Below are 18,379 nucleotides of genomic sequence, written 5' to 3' on the forward strand. Positions count from 1 at the left end.
ATAAGAGGGGTTTGTAGGGATTTCTACACAATTAGAAGGAAAAGCATTGTGAAACATCCAATTTCTTAATTGCAGACATAAATGAACATCCTCATAATCATATTTAAATTGTGTTCACATTGGTCTTAGCTAGGCCTAGATTACAAATCAAGCACTAAAATGCAGCAGTTAGGTGGTCTAACATCACAGGCAAGCAATCCATAGTGCTTTCATATTGCTTGCATATCAATGTTTTATATATTTACTGGATGTGTAAAATGCTTTAGGTTAATAATTTAATCAACAATTTATAATACCAAATTAAGGGACAGAATAAGCACAAGTGAAAAGAGGTTTATTGCGTGTGTTTGCGCACGTCGGGTTCTCTGCTCGTATTACAAGTTGAAAGTAAATGCGATCACTTGAGTGCAATTGAAGTTAAAGGTATACTAAACCCAATTTTTTTTTCTTTAATGATTCAGAAATGGGCCTCTAGTTATCAAGCCGTCAACCTCAAATACACTGGAATTCCGCAGCGTATTTGTGGTGAGGCTGATTCGCCTTAGTTATCAAGCCCTGCTGACCAGCAAAAGTAGAATTTTGTGACGTAAGCTTCGATCCGCCGGGCAAAGTCCGACACAGATTGATTCTTACATCACTCCAGATGTTCCGAACACAAGTTCGGCACAATCTGACTACTTTTGCTAGTTATCAAATGACTAGCAGGTACGCTCGGCACTTTTCCGGCCCAAAAGTGCCCTGGAGGCGGCGGATCCCATAGGAATCAATGGGAGTCTGATGATAGCGAAAGTTCATGTTCGCTGCTGCCTGACATCCCATTGATTCCTATGGGAGATGTCTGCACCTAACATGTATCCCGAGTCTAAACACCCCTAATCTGTCCCCCCCTACACCGCCGCAACTAAATAAAGTTATTACCCCCTAAACCGCCGCTCACGGACCCCGCCGCAACTATAATAAACTGATTAACCCCTAAACCGCCGCTCCCAGAGCCCACTGCCACTCGAATAAACTTATTGCCCCCTAAACCACCGCACCCGGACCCCGCTGCAACTAAATAAATTGTTTAACCCCTAAACCACTGCTCCCGGACCCCGCCGCCACCTATATTAAACTTATTAACCCCTAAACTGCCCCCCCTACACTGTCGCCACCTATAATACATTTATTAACCCCTATCCTGCCCCCCTATACCGCCGCAACCTATAATAAATTTATTAACCCCTATCCTGCCCCCCCTACACCGCCGCCACTATAATAAAATGATTAACCCCTAAACCTAAGTTTAACCCTAACACCCCCTAACTTAAATATTAATTAAATACATCTAAATATTATAACTCTTATTAACTAAATTAATCCTATTTAAAACTAAATACTTACCTTCAAACTAAACCCTAATATAGCTACAATATAAATAATAATTATATTGTAGCTATCTTAGGATTTATTTTTATTTTACAGGCAACTTTAATTTTATTTTAACTAGGTACAATAGCTATTAAATAGTTATTAACTATTTAATAGCTACCTAGTTAAAATAAAGTGAAATTTACCTGTAAAATAAAAACTAACCTAAGTTAGTTAACACTATCATTAAATAAATTATTCCTATTTAAAACTAAATACTTACCTGTAAAATAAAACATAAGATAGCTACAATGTAATTAATAATTACATTGCAGCTATTTTAGGATTTATATTTATTTTACAGGTAACTGTATTTATTTTAGCTAGTTAGAATAGTGATTAAATAGTTATTAACTATTTAATAACTACCTAGCTAAAAGAAATACAAAATTACCTGTAAAATAAATCCTAACCTAAGTTATAATTAAACCTAACACTACACTATCATTAAATTAATTAAATAAATTAGCTACAAATAACTACAATTAAATACAATTAAATAAACTAACTAAAGTACAAAAAATAAAAAAACAAAGTTACAAAAAATAATAAAAAATAAGTTACAAACATTTCAAAAATATTACAAGAATTTTAAGCTAATTACACATAATCTAAGCCCCCTAATAAAATAACAAAGCCCTCCAAAATAAAAAAATGCCCTACCCTATTCTACATTAAAAAGGTAACAGCTCTATTACCTTACCAGCCCTTAAAAGGGCCTTTTGCGGGGCATGCCCCAAATAATACACCAAGAGGCAACCGCCTGGGTGCAAATATAAGCAATATGAGTAAACACAGTCAGATGCACTCTCAGGTCTTTTCAACAGATTCTTTAATGGAACGTTTTCGGGGTTCACAACCCCTTCATCAGCATCAACAAATAAACAAATATCACACAATTTATAGTGTTTCAAACAGTGTCTCACCAAACAAGTGTTACTCCCAAAAGTGCGCCAAAATATTGGGTGTGGAACGCATCTTGCGTTCCACTGTTATCATGTCTACCGGAAGTGATACCACTTCCGGTTTCGCGGCATGACAAAAACATATAAACAATGTTGTGTATTTCATTTTAATATATTCATTATAACACAATCTAGTGTGCGCACAAAATTACCTTATGGGTAAATGAAAATACTGCCACAAATCGCTATGTTATTAGCTCTGATCGGCAGGTTAAATGTAGTAGTGTATACCAGTCGTCATAGCAGTGGCATCACTAGGGTTGGTGTCACCCGGTGCGGTAAGTCATGGTGTCACACCCCCCCCCCCCAGAAAGCAGACACACACAAAAACACAGGCAAACACACATACAAACACTCAGACACACTTAAAAACATACTCAGATGCACACACAAACACTCGGAAACACACTCAGACACACACACAAAAACACACACACAAAAACACTGAGACACACAAAAACTCAGACACACACATACAAAATATGTAAACTGCACTGCATTAATTATGAAGCTCATGCCTAGAGCTGCTCCCTGGCTCAGCAGAACATCAAATGAAAGATAAACAGAGCACTCTAAAATAAATCACTGAACAAAAAGGTTTAGGCACGCATACTATGAAAATTCTGCTCTCTGACTCTGTTCCAAGTCTGTCAGTGCACAGCCCTGGGCCGCATGTCACTGAGCAGTGAGCACAGATAGGCAGGCAGGTTTAGGCTAGCAGCGCAACTTTGCAAGCCCCACGGCACACCCACAACATTCATAGTGAAATTGGGCAGGGGAGGAGCAAAGTACAAACAAGCAAAAGCAGCCGGGAAAACTATTTGTTGAAATTGCAGCACTGGCTCAAGGGGCAAAAAAAATTGTGTCTACAACTTCCCCAGTCCCACTAATGTTCACAAATGCCAGCCTCTAATAAAATAATCTATGCATCTCAACATTGTATTTCTTTGAATTTCAATAAAATGTAAAAAAAAAAAAAATTTTTTTTTTTGGTGTCACCCCCTGGAGGGTGTCACCCGGGTGCGGCCCGCCCCCCTAGTGACGCCACTGCGTCATAGCAACCGTAGCTATGGTTACGATACAAATCCAGGTTAGTGTATGTATACAATAAGTGAATTGCCTAGTGCAGCAGACATGTAAAGTGACAATAAGTGCCAAACATTCTAAGTCACATTCATTCATAGCTGTGCACAATAATCTATATACATAGACAGATAAAAAAATAAGAAATTAGAAGTAAAAATAAAAATAAAAATTGGCGATTCTTGCTGTACTTGTTATCAATACATTTAGAGATGTGGAATGACTGCAGGATAATAAGTATACTCTATGCAGGCAATATATCCACTAAATCGATTTGCAACATTATTCTGTTGTGTTTTGCAATAAATATATGGATAGATAAGTGATGTACTATCATTAATTAGGCACAACTTTTTATATTAGTGCTTAAAAAATTGCAAACAGGATAGTACATCTATTTCTCTGTATATTTGTGATATGGTACAGATATGTGGCCCAATGGGGAAATTCACTTAATAATATAGTGAACTCACAAAGAGATCTAGATTATCATACTGGAACAAAGGGAGCTATATTAGATCATGACAATATTCATGATCCCTCAATATAGATATGTATCACAATGTGGCATACAGCTAAGTAATATTTAAAATACTAGGATGATACTATATGGTGTATAGAAATGTATCTAAACTATATCTAGAATATAATTTCTTATTACACCAAGATGAACAGATAACAAAGTCCAACTTATAGATGACCAATTGTGGACATATAGGAAAAGTCCATCTTGTTACTCCTTAGTATTTGCCGCGTTTCAGCCGGGTAGGCCTTTATCAAGACTTGATTTGCTCATCTTACTTACATTCACTTATTCTCTAATTGAGGAACTCGGTCTTAGTAGGTGAGGTGCATAAAAGCCGTCTTTACATACAAGCGGTGTATATATGTGCGTAATCCCTCACCCAGGATCTATTTACCGAGTTCTCAATATATCTATCTAGCATCATATACTATCCAACGGATCTCGAATCCTGTTATTCTATACACCGGAACAGGTAATAGGACCTGGAGGTACAGCCCAGAAGGTTGTGTTACGGCTGCTTGCAAATACCTCGGCCCCAGGATTTACCTGCAACTTAGCCACGACAATATACAGGCTATCCAGACATACTGGGACTGTATATCCTGAAATTGCAGTTTAATAGCAACAACGCTTGCCACCCACAAAGGATTGGATAGCACCGCTGGAGAGTTTTTTTTTCGTCTACCATTCACGGCCGCAAACAGTTTTGTTTCCAAATAATTGAGGATGGTAATCACAAACAAAAGTATGGTAAACAAGCATCAATAGTATTGGGAACAATTGTTTGTCAATCAAACATCCTACTTATGAGACTGACCTAAACTAAGAAACATAGAGTCTGTTGTTAAAAATTGTGGTCACAATATTAACTGTATTTAACAATATACTATCTTTTTGCATTTTTATTTGTATCCAATTTAGACTACATTTGACTGCATTATGTATTTTTAAATTTTGCTATTGGTGCTGGCACCTTTTTAACATATTATTTGATTTCATTTACAATTAAAATTTTCAATGCCATATGAGACTTGGTGTACATTTATATAGAGATTATTCTTCACTATTTAGTGTTCCACATATTATTTCACAACACTACACATTTCCATTTGTTTAGAGATCAAAGTATATTTTTTATAACACCATAACTATCCAATTTTTATAACACCATAACTATCCATTTCAACTGATTAGCCTCTAAGCTGTATCAGCGCTACCCTTACTTTGTTTTTTCTGTAGTGTTTAATCCGCCTGGATGTATGGTTCCCAATTTAAATATCCACTGGGCTTCACGTTTAAGCAATGTCTTGCTCCTATCCCCTCCCCGATCAAGTGGGGGTATGTGGTCAATGAGGATATAACGTATTGAAGAAACGGCGTGGCCTTGCTTGGCACAATGGCGTGCAACAGGCTGTTCAGAATCTCCCCGTTTGAGTGCAGATCGTATTGCATGCCTGTGGTTTGCCATTCGTTCATGTAACGTGCCTGTAGTTTTGCCCACGTAAAAACATGAACATGGGCAAAAAAGGAGGTACACTACGTGTGTGGTAGTACACGTAATGGAGTGCTTAATCACATATCTCCGATTGGTGTGTGGGTGATGAAAGGTTTTAGTACTGACCAAACCATTACACGTTGTGCAGCCTAAGCATCTATATGATCCTTTGATATTTATTTTGGCCCCTGTGGTGTAGCTGGATTTTTGATTAGTGCGCATTAGGAGGTCTTTAAGGTTGGTACCCCTCTTGAAGCCCACTTGTTTGGTGAGACACTGTTTGAAACACTATAAATTGTGTGATATTTGTTTATTTGTTGATGCTGATGAAGGGGTTGTGAACCCCGAAAACGTTCCATTAAAGAATCTGTTGAAAAGACCTGAGAGTGCATCTGACTGTGTTTACTCATATTGCTTATATTTGCACCCAGGCCGTTGCCTCTTGGTGGGCTGAGCTGGAAATTGCTTGAATATTATTTACTGACCAGCGGAACCCCCTGCTTTTGACTTCATTTGTTTCAATTGCTCCAGCGCTCTATTTCTGTGGTTGTAGCTTGCTTTATGACTGTTTATATATGGACTGTTATCAATCGTTTTTGCAACTTTGTGTTTTCTCATTCATATGGACATTTTTTTTCCTGGGACTTGGCTCCTGACTATACCTCACCACTAACAGATACTGTTTCTACCCTTGCTCTACACCTGTGGATAAATAATCCTACATACTCAGGAATTTATTGCTCTGTTTATGCACCTTTTCCCTGATTATAGTATGTCTACATCACAGACACAGGAGGAACATATCGAGCTGCAAGTACAGAGTGAGGACTTAACCTGTCAAGCAGTGGAAGCCCAGACTGGAACTGTATCGTATACGCCAGATGATGCTGCACGGATCTTGTTCGCACCAATCTCCAAGACTGTTGGTGAGACCCCAATCAATTTATATCACACCTTATTAAAATTAAAAAAAAGAGAGGTTGATTTAACTCTACATGGTAGTTACCTTTCGGATTACTTTAGAACAGGGCACATACCCCGAGGCTTTAGGGTCCATAATGTACCCACCATCGGGCGAGAAAATCCAGAGTTCAGAAAAAAATGGTGCTTTATTCTGAACAAGTGCTCCTTAGACTTAATTCTACTTGTTATAGAGGAAGTCACTTCAATCCTAGGCAAAGTTAAAGTTGAAATACAGACTTTTGAAAACACATACCAGGCTACACTCACTAGTGACACACAAGAAAACTGGTTATCTAAAATTAAAACACAAATAGATAAATACCAGACAGACTTAATAACCTTTAAAAACAGGAAATTAGAAACAGTAAATCAGGACTATAAACAAGGGAAAGTCTATAAATGGTTAACTACCACACCTGATACAAGAACCAGGAGGAGACAGAGAAATAGATGGGTCCACTTTGAGAGTCCTCAGACACTGATAGAAACCCCGCCAATACTTCTCTGACTCCACCTGGATCATATAGACCTCTAAATCAATTCTCCACACATGCATCTAGGGAACACTCTACACCTAACCATAATTTTTTAGGGGTAACTACCCGCTCCCGGGGAGGGGGCGGCACAATAGACCCCATATTAGGCGGGCGGGGCATAAGACATCGACCACCAAGACGCCCACGACAGAGGACATAGTAATCAATTTAAGTACACATAGTCTATCTGATAGTGAACGTAAAGTTTTAAACCGGGGCTTATCTTTTGTGCCTAGCACAGCCCTTTCTGAGTTTGATTTAAAATTGGACCTGTATAAATTGAACAAATCGCTTAAGATCAGGGAGTTTTTTCAAAACTCCACATCTAGTTCAATTAAGACACAGGTAGAACTTAAATGCAAAATTCCCAGTTCTTTTGAACCAACTAATAGCAGCCCAAGTACTAAAACCTTTATCAGACTGGTCACTCAAGATCTTGAAACAGCCAGACAACAATCCCTTTGGACACATAATATGCCTAGGGAAGAATGACAGGCGATAAAGACCCTCCAGGATGACCCAAGTATAGTCATTAGGCCCGCCGATAAGGGCAGTGCTATAGTGATACTCAACTATGAGGATTACCGCACTGACATTCTGACTCAGTTGACAGACATACATACTTATTCTGTATTACCTAATGACCCCACTACAAGGTTTAAAACACAATTGGATGTACTGATCCAGATGGGTTTTGAACAAGGCTGGATGTCCGAACATATTCGCGATTTTTGTACTACCACATACCCGAAAATACCTATCCTATATTCCATCCCTAAGATACACAAAACTCTGGATCATCCACCAGGCCGGCCTATTGTGTCGGCAAGGGATTCCTTGACACAACCGGTAGCACAACTGGTGGATATCTTACTACAACCTGTTGTTAGGGAGGTAAGATCATATATCATGGATACAGGTGATTTTATACGAAAGATACGGACTGTTGACATCCAACCTGATGACCTATTGGTCTGTTTGGACGTCAACAGTCTGTATACCATTATCCCCCACACTGAGGGTCTCAAATCAATTGAGGAACATATCACCAATAACCCTCTTTATGAGGGCCCACCAATTAAATTCTTTCTTTCTTTGATAGAATTCTGTTTGTATAAGAATTACTTTAGATTTGAGAGTAATTTTTATTTGCAAACAGCTGGTACAGCCATGGGTTCCTCCATGGCCCCCGCATACGCCAACCTATACATGTCCCAATTTGAAAATCTGTATCTGTGGAATACTACCAATTCGGCAGTAGTATGTTATTACAGATATATTGACGACATTTTCATGGTGTGGTGGGGGACCATGGAGGAACTACAAACTTGGTTTGATACATACAACACGGCCACAAGCAATGTTAAATTTAAAATGACGGTTGATACACAGTCTATTAATTTTCTGGACCTGACGGTCTTTAAAAAGGCACACCAATTGGGCACTACCCTTTATCACAAACAAACCGATCGGAATTCTATTCTGAGCGCTGACAGTTGTCACCCCCCTGCCCTCTTAAAGGGCATAGTCAAATCTCAATTTGTGAGAACTATGAGAAATAATTCTGATACACAGACTGGGGTCTCCCAACTGGCAGGAGTGGGAGAAAGATTCCGCGAGCGGGGATATAAACCCTCTATTATTCAAGAAAACATGATCACAGCATCCACATTCACTCAAGATGAATTGATCAAGCCCACATCAAAGAGAGACACGAGCAACAGATTAATTATGTCCACTACATTCACTCCAACTACCAAAAATACGGGACGTATTCTACATCAATACTGGCCTATCATGACGTCAGATCCTAAATTAACATTCACTCGGCAGTTACAACCAATGGTGGGCTTCAAGAGGGGTACAAACCTTAAAGACCTCCTAATGCGCACTGATCAAAAATCCAGCTACACCACAGGGGCCAAAATAAATATCAAAGGATCATATAGATGCTTAGGCTGCACAACGTGTAATGGTTTGGTCAGTACTAAAACCTTTCATCACCCACACACCAATCGGAGATATGTGATTAAGCACTCCATTACGTGTACTACCACACACGTAGTGTACCTCCTTTTTTGCCCATGTTCATGTTTTTACGTGGGCAAAACTACAGGCACGTTACGTGAACGAATGGCAAACCACAGGCATGCAATATGATCTGCACTCAAACAGGGAGATTCTGAACAGCCTGTTGCACGCCATTGTGCCAAGCAAGGCCACGCCGTTTCTTCAATACGTTATATCCTCATTGACCACATACCCCCACTTGATCGGGGAGGGGATAGGAGCAAGACATTGCTTAAACGTGAAGCCCAGTGGATCTTTAAATTGGGAACCATACATCCAGGCGGATTAAACACTACCCCAGATTTTAAAAATCTTATTTAATTTCATAAGATAGTGCTACATGCTTGGGGTACAACCCAGGGTCATTGTGGCTACGTTTAGCTCCCAGCTCCATGACTCTTTTGAGCGATGTGAGCCGCTCGCTTACGATACACCCGGGTGGAGAAATACTCCCCTATCTAGGCTGTGGAAGCCTGGCCCCTGAGGTGAAATTACCCATTTTTGCACCTTATACCTTATGTCGGGGATAAACCAATGCAGCAGCAAATACTAAGGAGTAACAAGATGGACTTTTCCTATATGTCCACAATTGGTCATCTATAAGTTGGACTTTGTTATCTGTTCATCTTGGTGTAATTAGAAATTATATTCTAGATATAGTTTAGATACATTTCTATACACCATATAGTATCATCCTAGTATTTTAAATATTACTTAGCTGTATGCCACATTGTGATACATATCTATATTGAGGGATCATGAATATTGTCATGATCTAATATAGCTCCCTTTGTTCCAGTATGATAATCTAGATCTCTTTGTGAGTTCACTATATTATTAAGTGAATTTCCCCATTGGGCCACATATCTGTACCATATCACAAATATACAGAGAAATAGATGTACTATCCTGTTTGCAATTTTTTAAGCACTAATATAAAAAGTTGTGCCTAATTAATGATAGTACATCACTTATCTATCCATATATTTATTGCAAAACACAACAGAATAATGTTGCAAATCGATTTAGTGGATATATTGCCTGCATAGAGTATACTTATTATCCTGCAGTCATTCCACATCTCTAAATGTATTGATAAAAAGTACAGCAAGAATCGCCACTTTTTATTTTTATTTTTACTTCTAATTTCTTATTTTTTTATCTGTCTATGTATATAGATTATTGTGCACAGCTATGAATGAATGTGACTTAGAATGTTTGGCACTTATTGTCACTTTACATGTCTGCTGCACTAGGCAATTCACTATTGTATAGATACACTAACCTGGATTTGTATCGTAACCATAGCTACGGTTACTATGACGACTGGTATACACTACTACATTTAACCTGCCGATCAGAGCTAATAACATAGCGATTTGTGGCAGTATTTTCATATACCCATAAGGTAATTTTGTGCACACACTAGATTGTGTTATAATGAATATATTAAAATGAAATACACAACATTGTTTATATGTTTTTGTCATGCCGCGAAACCGGAAGTGGTATCACTTCCGGTAGACATGATCACAGTGGAACGCAAGATGCGTTCCACACTCGATATTTTGGCGCACTTTTGGGAGTAACACTTGTTTGGTGAGACACTGTTTGAAACACTATAAATTGTGTGATATTTGTTTATTTGTTGATGCTGATGAAGGGGTTGTGAACCCCGAAAACGTTCCATTAAAGAATCTGTTGAAAAGACCTGAGTGTGTTTACTCATATTGCTTATATTTGCACCCAGGCGGTTGCCTCTTGGTGGGCTGAGCTGGAAATTGCTTGAATATATATATATATATATATATATATATATATATATATATATATACAGTATATGTTTATATGTGTGCACATAGGTATTTATGTATTTATATGTGTATAAATGTATTTACAGACATATATACACTTATAAATACATAAATACATATGTATATATATATATATATATATATATATATAAACATATTAATTCATACTGTATATATATATATTGAGTGCATTGGAGCCCTTTGCAGTTAAGTAGATGAAAACATGTAAAAACATATTTATGCAATACTCATATTTAATAAAGTGTATATATATTTCAAATCCCAATGTTCTGCACATAGCAGAATATGTTATTTTTTTTTTTAAATATTTTTTTTTTAAATATTTTATTTACAACCGGTACCAAGTGCAAACAATACAAATGTATTCCATTATACATCGCACAGGATGTCAAAGTGGTAGATTGATTTAACAGTGGTTTATAAAGAGAAAACCATAAAAAATATCATTTGTGAACTGAAAGGCAAAATTCAAACTGTAAAATGCAAAAATCGGCATTTCAGTAGAATATCATCTGACCAGCAACCTAAGTACTTTGGTACAGGTTTTTTTTTTTTTTTTTTTTTTAAGAATTAAACTCTAACAAAATTAAACCAACCATCATTAATATGAAAGCGCCACATATAACAAAACCGAACAAAACAAGACAAAAAAAAAAAAGGGTAAAACAAAAAAAAGGGGAAGGAAGCCCCCCCCCCCCCTGCCAATGGCATCAGTATCTTCTGCTTAATTAGGTAACTCTCCTCTAAGGCATGCTTTTTGTACATAAATTGAATTATGAAACGGAAAGATGTATTGTTTCTGAATAACAACTGGTAGACTTTGAATAAAGCTGCCCCACTTATTAAAAAATCTCTTAATCTCTTGCTCTGAGTCAATGGAAGTATCATATTGTTCAATAACTAATTTTAAGTGTATATTGTTAAGAAATTGTGAAAAATTTGGAATTTTTTTGGATTTCCATGAAGATAATATGATATTCCTATCACATAGTATTATGAAATTAATAAAAATGGAGTTGGGGTTAGACATCTGAGGTGTATTCTCCCTTAGCAAAATTATATCTTCTTTCTTTAAGTTTACCTGTTGTTGAAAAAATCTTTTGAAAGCCAGAAAGATATTTTAGCCCAGAAATTAACCACCTTTGGGCAATTCCACATACAGTGAATTAAATTTGCACTAGGGAAATTGCATCTCGTGCAGGCAAAAATTTGTTTTTTGTTCCAGAAGCTTTGCATGTGAGGCGTTATATAGGTGCGATTTATTAATTTTAAATGCGATTCTCTCCAGGCAATTAAAGGTGTAGTGCACCACGCTCTCCTAAAAACTATCGCTTAACATCTTTTCATTAATCCCTGAGATTTCAGATGCCCATTTTTGTGTCAGAGTTGTAAGATTCTCCTCCCCCTCACTTCGCAGAAATAGCTTATACCAATAAGAGATGGAGTGCATACCTGCTCGGAAAAGGGCAATCCCTGTATTAAGTCCCTCCCAGTTTACAACGTGGGGGGCATCCTTCCAGGCGGACAAGAAATGTCTAATCTGTAGATAGCCGTAGAAATCTTTGTTATCTATTCCAAATCGAGATTTAATATCATCAAAGGTGTAAATATTACCATTTTCTGGGTCCATACACTCAGTGGCGTCACTAGGGTTGGTGTCAGCCCCCTCCCCTCAAAAAGCAGACACACACAAACACAAAAACACAGGCACACACACACACATACAAACACTCAGACACACTTAAAACACACTCAGATGCACACACAAACACTCGGAAACACACTCAGACACACACACAAAAACACTCAGACACACACACAAACACTTAGACACACACACACACACACACAGAAACACTTAGGCACACACACAAACACTCAGACACACACACAAAAGCACTCAGACATACACACACACAAAAACACTCAGACACACACACAAAAACTCAGACACACACACAAATCTCAGACACACACACATACAAAATATGTTAACTGCACTGCATTAATAATAAAGCTTATGCCTAGAGATGCTCCCTGGCTCAGCAGAGCATCAAACGTAAGCAGCGCTGGTATTGAGGTGAGATGTGGAGCAAAATTTTGCTCTACTCTCACTATTTTGCGGTTAACGCCGGGTTTGTAAAAACCCATAATACCAGCTTTGTCTGTAAGTGAGCGGTGAGCTTAAACTGCTCGTTAGCACCGCACTCCTGTTAACGCAAAACTCGTAATCTACCCATCAGTTTGTATGTGAATTTGAGGTTTACATCATTTTCATTAAGTTTTTCGATGAATAACTCATGCCATCCCACACTATTATTAAATCTTCTATATATCTTGCATATAGTTTGACATTGTCATGGAATATATTTTTGTCTCCAAAGATATGTGATGATTCAAACCAACCCATATATAAGTTGGCATATGTGGGTGCAAATTTTGACCCCATGGCTGTGCCACAGGTCTGCAGGTAGAATTGTCCATAATGTATTAATTGTTTGGGAACTGTGCCCCCAAAGTAGCTCCTATAACCTAAATAAGGCATACAATACACATGCACGCAACATCCCTCACATAAAAAGGGAATTATCCATCAAATGAGGGATCTTATATCCATTTAGGTTGTAGATAATAGCCATAGAAATGTTAGTCCTCTGTCTACTTGGTGTTTTTTAGTGCTCTGGGCTTTAAAATAGACCCTAGCACCATAAAACAATGACTACGATGGAGGAGGAGAGGACACTTTTTCAAATGAGGGGTCACATGCCAAGTGTGTTGAATGTGATCACCTGTCAGAACCATAAGCATATGGAACAACATCAGGTGGAAGGGAATCCCCATATTTTGCCCCTCAAAGCACATACAAAACTTAAAATGCCTTGTTTAAATGCAGAAATATTGCTTTTAAATATCTACTACTATTGTGATATTATCATGTGAAATATGTCTGACCAATGGTGTTAAGGTTATTGGTTTAAATGCACTTGTGCTCATAGCAGTTTATGAGCATCTATGATTAAGGAGTATATCCGAAACACGTAAGATGCATATTTTTAGCCTCTACATTGTAGGAGGAAACATGCAATAAAGATCTTTTGAAATACCGTTGGCGTGCCAGACCATTCTTTAACTAATTTGCATCATCTGCTGTCATGTCTCTTATCATATGCTCCTTTTTCATCTCCTTTTGCATAGCATAATTAACATTGTCTGGTGCAATACTGAATATGGAGAGCATATTGCTCTCCGTAATCAGCGAGATCTGCCGGACCTGATCCACACTGTCGGATCAGGTCTGACAGACCGTTGTTAAATAGGCCTCTATGTATACAAGCATTTAGCTGATGCCATAATTAAACTGACATTGAATGGCAGACATTTTTATTTTATTTTTAATTCATTTTTAAACCAAGACTTTTTTTATCTACTTCATAAAAGCCATATATAAATTGGAGTTTGATAAACATCCTGCCAGAACTGTTTATAGTAAATGTAAAACTTGTCTTGGTTGTATTAAAATAGTATTAACCCAATCAGAAAATTAATTAGAGTACATATTGGCCTAACAAATGATTTTTTTAATATAGGGCATTCAAAGCTGTCCTTCAGAAATTAGCAGTATACTATAAAACCCACAAGCTGAAGTCTGATAGAACAGGACAGACCCAAACTTCAGGATATTAACTTGACCAATGACCATAACTAAATACACACACTAGAATGGAAGAAAGATGTAGCCATGTAGAGCAAATTGAAAGATGATCACATATATGGTCCAATTAGGTTGCAAAAAGTGATGAAACAAGCCAAGGTCATACATAGTGAGACAGCTCTGAGATATTGGTAAAGCAAGATGATGATATACAATTGAAAGCAGGATTATACTTGTAAAGAGAGTAAAGAGCAGAGTGTAATACAGATACAACAGCTGTGACATCACACACAACAGTACAGTGCAGAGTAAGGAGCAGAGTAAGCTAAATTCAGCTATTCACCAATAATTGCAATGATATGGTTTCTACAAAATGTATCCTATCAGTATTACAGGATTATTTCCAGGATTAGTTTGATTTATATATAACATATGGAGTGGATAACAATCTATCTGCATTTTGCTTCCAAAATGACTTTTCTACTTTTTTCTGCCTGAAATGGTCATTGAGTTTCTCTAGTAATCACAATGCAAGATTGGTTCATATGTTAAAAGCCAACAGATGCAAACGCCCAAGCTTCAGCCTTTTTACAGATAACATGACGTTTTCTCCTGATTTCCTGATACTTCAATCAATCCATCTTGCCTTTCACACACTGCAGGTTTCCAGTGCCAGTGTATGCAAAGCAGCCCCAGACTATCACTGAGCCACTGCCATGATTAATGGACACTTTGGTCTAAATGATCACTAGTGAACATCATTCCTGGACCTCACGTGTCCTCGCCTGCAATGTAATGGGCCAATTGGATGAACTGCGGAGTTCCCTTCATATTGTGGGCCCTCAGTTGATTACAGATTGCTGATAGGTCAGTTTTCCCCTGGGAACACATCTGTAAGCCAACTCAGCAAGGTTTAAAGACTCATCTTAGGGAGCGCTCCCACCGGGAGCTAAAGTGCTAGTTGACAAAAGGTTAAAAAAGTCCTACAAACCAATGTAGAAGATAAACCGCAATGGCTAAGGGCAAAAAGACAAATATATTAGTAACAGAATGATGCTGGTTACAAATCTATAAATAAATATAATTAATAGGATATTAATAAAATGTATTTTACAAATAATAAGGTCGATCTTATAACAGAATAAATAATAAGTAATAATATAAATACACAATAAAAACAATTATACTTTATATATAACAACAAGATAAAAAGGATAGAACCAATCCAATTCCACAGTCTGTATGTCCAGACAAACGATTGTAAAGTTCCCAAACGAGTTCTTTAAAAAATGGAATGGAAGCAAAAATGCAATCCTCCTTTTGTGATCCAAACAAACAATTTCTTCCTGTGTATGGATGATAGATATTTCTTTCAGTGTAGTAATACAGACCACAAAAGAAAAAAAATCCATACTCACAGTATAGATTGCTGTAGCCGGCGTCCAAACGCGCTGTCAGGTGTAATCCTTCTGCAGAATCTTTTAGGTATCCGCTCTGTCCTGAACTCCCGTGGGGTCTCTTTGTTCTCAGCACCCTTCGACTAGGAGAAGGCAGGACCAGCAGCAGACTCAGTGGTAAATATCTGTGAGACATAGACTCCGACTAGTCTATTAATATCCTCTGGTCACTAAATAAAAGTTGAAACAATGCCGTAGCAAGAAAACATCTTAAAGGGACACTGTACCCAAAAAAATTATTTTGTGATTCAGATTGAGCATGAAATTTTAAGCAACTTTCTAATTTACTCCTATTATCAAATTTTCTTTATTCTCTTGGTATCTTTATTTGAAATGTAAGAATGTAAATTTAGATGCCGGCCCATTTTTGGTGAACAACCTGGGTTGTCCTTGCTGATTGGTGGATAAATTCATCCACCAATAAAAAAGTGCTGTCCGGAGTACTGAAACCAAAAAAAGCTTCTTTTTCAAATAATGATAGCAAGAGAAAGAAGAAAACTTGATAATAGGAGTAAATTAGAAAGTTGCTTAAAATTGCATGCTCTTTCTTAATTACAAACGAAAAAATTTGGGTTCAGTGTCCCTTTAATGATTTAAATAATTTAAATAAATTAAAAACCTACTACAGGGGCGGAGCTTAGCCACGCAGGCGAATGGCGGTGTTCTAAGAAAGCTCCTGAATCCTTTGGCGGTATATTATATTAAACATGGCATCTCCCTAATCTAACCCTCTTAATTAGTGAGGGACAACTTGGCTTATCTCTCTCTCCGATTATACCAGACAAAATCTGGCTTACTACTCCGCTGCGATAAGCTAAAAGAGCAAGGAAGTCTGAGAACCATCTACCGGACGGAGCCTGGGGCCTACTGAATCGGAGGTGTTCCCATAGGCACTTATCATTGCTCTCAAGCAGCATCTTTAGCCCAGCATAAATCTACTTACCTGGTGCTGAGGGATCTAACTGCAAAAAAAAAATACAAGGTAAAGACAGAACCCTAATTCACGGAAGGCCACGTGGGCGCCCCATCCGTGCTCCGCTCCTCACACACCGCTCCCCCTGCTTGAGCGGATTACAAGGGCTGGGTTTCACTGGTCACTTGGGGCAAGGACGGACAGCTGCCCGGCTATAACATTTTCTATAGATTTTGAGAGACAGCCGGTGTATCTGCATTTCCCCTTCCATAAGGCGCAGCATTGCAGCATTAAACATTACCACATATCGTGTGCTTGCTAGGAGCTCAGGGGCCACTATAAGAGACAAGCAGGCTTACTATCATTTACTGCTGTGTCTCCTACTCCTCATTAAGCCACATGTAGGGAAAACTGGTGAGCACTTGTGTATATTAACAATACACCACTGGCTGATAGCTCACTAAAAGGTATACAACATCTCATACCCAAACTCAGCCCTCCACTATACCTGCAGTATAAATAAGCAGTGAAGCCCAGTGCCCAAATTCACTCAGGAAAGGATTATACAGTTATGCCTTGCAAAAAAAGCACTAAAGCTGACAAAAATACACCAGTCCGCACACTCAGTGGCTATCTAAAAAAAGCTGAACACCCTATTTTGGAGGCTACTAGTAACATGGATATCGCTCAATCTGCACCTCTGCCAACCCTGCAGACGACAGATATGCAAACCATACAGCACATCACCAGGCAGGATTTACAACACCTCTCATCCAAAGAGAACATCAGAAACGCAGTTAAGGAAATGCGAGATCTATTTAATGACCTTAGAAAAGACATTAACACGCTAGACACCAGAATGACACATTCTGAAACAAGACAAGCTGAATCCTCCACAACAATGACACAGATGCAGTCTGAAATTCAACATCAATCAGAGACTATACAAATTTTATCTGACAAATTAGAGGACCTTGACAATAGAGGTCGCCGCAATAATCTGAGAATTAGGGGAGTGTTAGAAACAGTACACCCTCCAGCAATAGAGGGGTACCTGCAGAGCCTGTTCCGTACACTTAAAAAAAAACCATCATCGTCTGAACTACCTCTGGAACGTGCCCATAGGGCTTTGAGGGCAAGACCACCCCCAAAAGCACCTCCTAGAGACATTATAGTCCGCTTTCTAAACTTTAAAGATAAAGAGGAAATACTTAAATGTGCGCGAGCCAAGCAACCCATACAGAATGCTGGCGAGAACATACAGATTTTTTGTGACCTTTCACCAACTACTCTGCTAAAGAGAAGGGAGCTAGCCCACATCACGACGAAACTGAGGGCTCACAAAATTCAATATCAATGGGGCTTCCCAGTATCACTTAATGCAACAAGAAATAACAAGACGGCAATCTATCGACCTGGTTCAGATGCTCAAGCCTTCTTTGCCAGTCTCTCGCTATAAGACAACACGCATCTA

The sequence above is a fragment of the Bombina bombina genome, chromosome 4, assembly GCF_027579735.1.
Source record: "Bombina bombina isolate aBomBom1 chromosome 4, aBomBom1.pri, whole genome shotgun sequence".
NCBI lineage: Eukaryota > Metazoa > Chordata > Amphibia > Anura > Bombinatoridae > Bombina > Bombina bombina.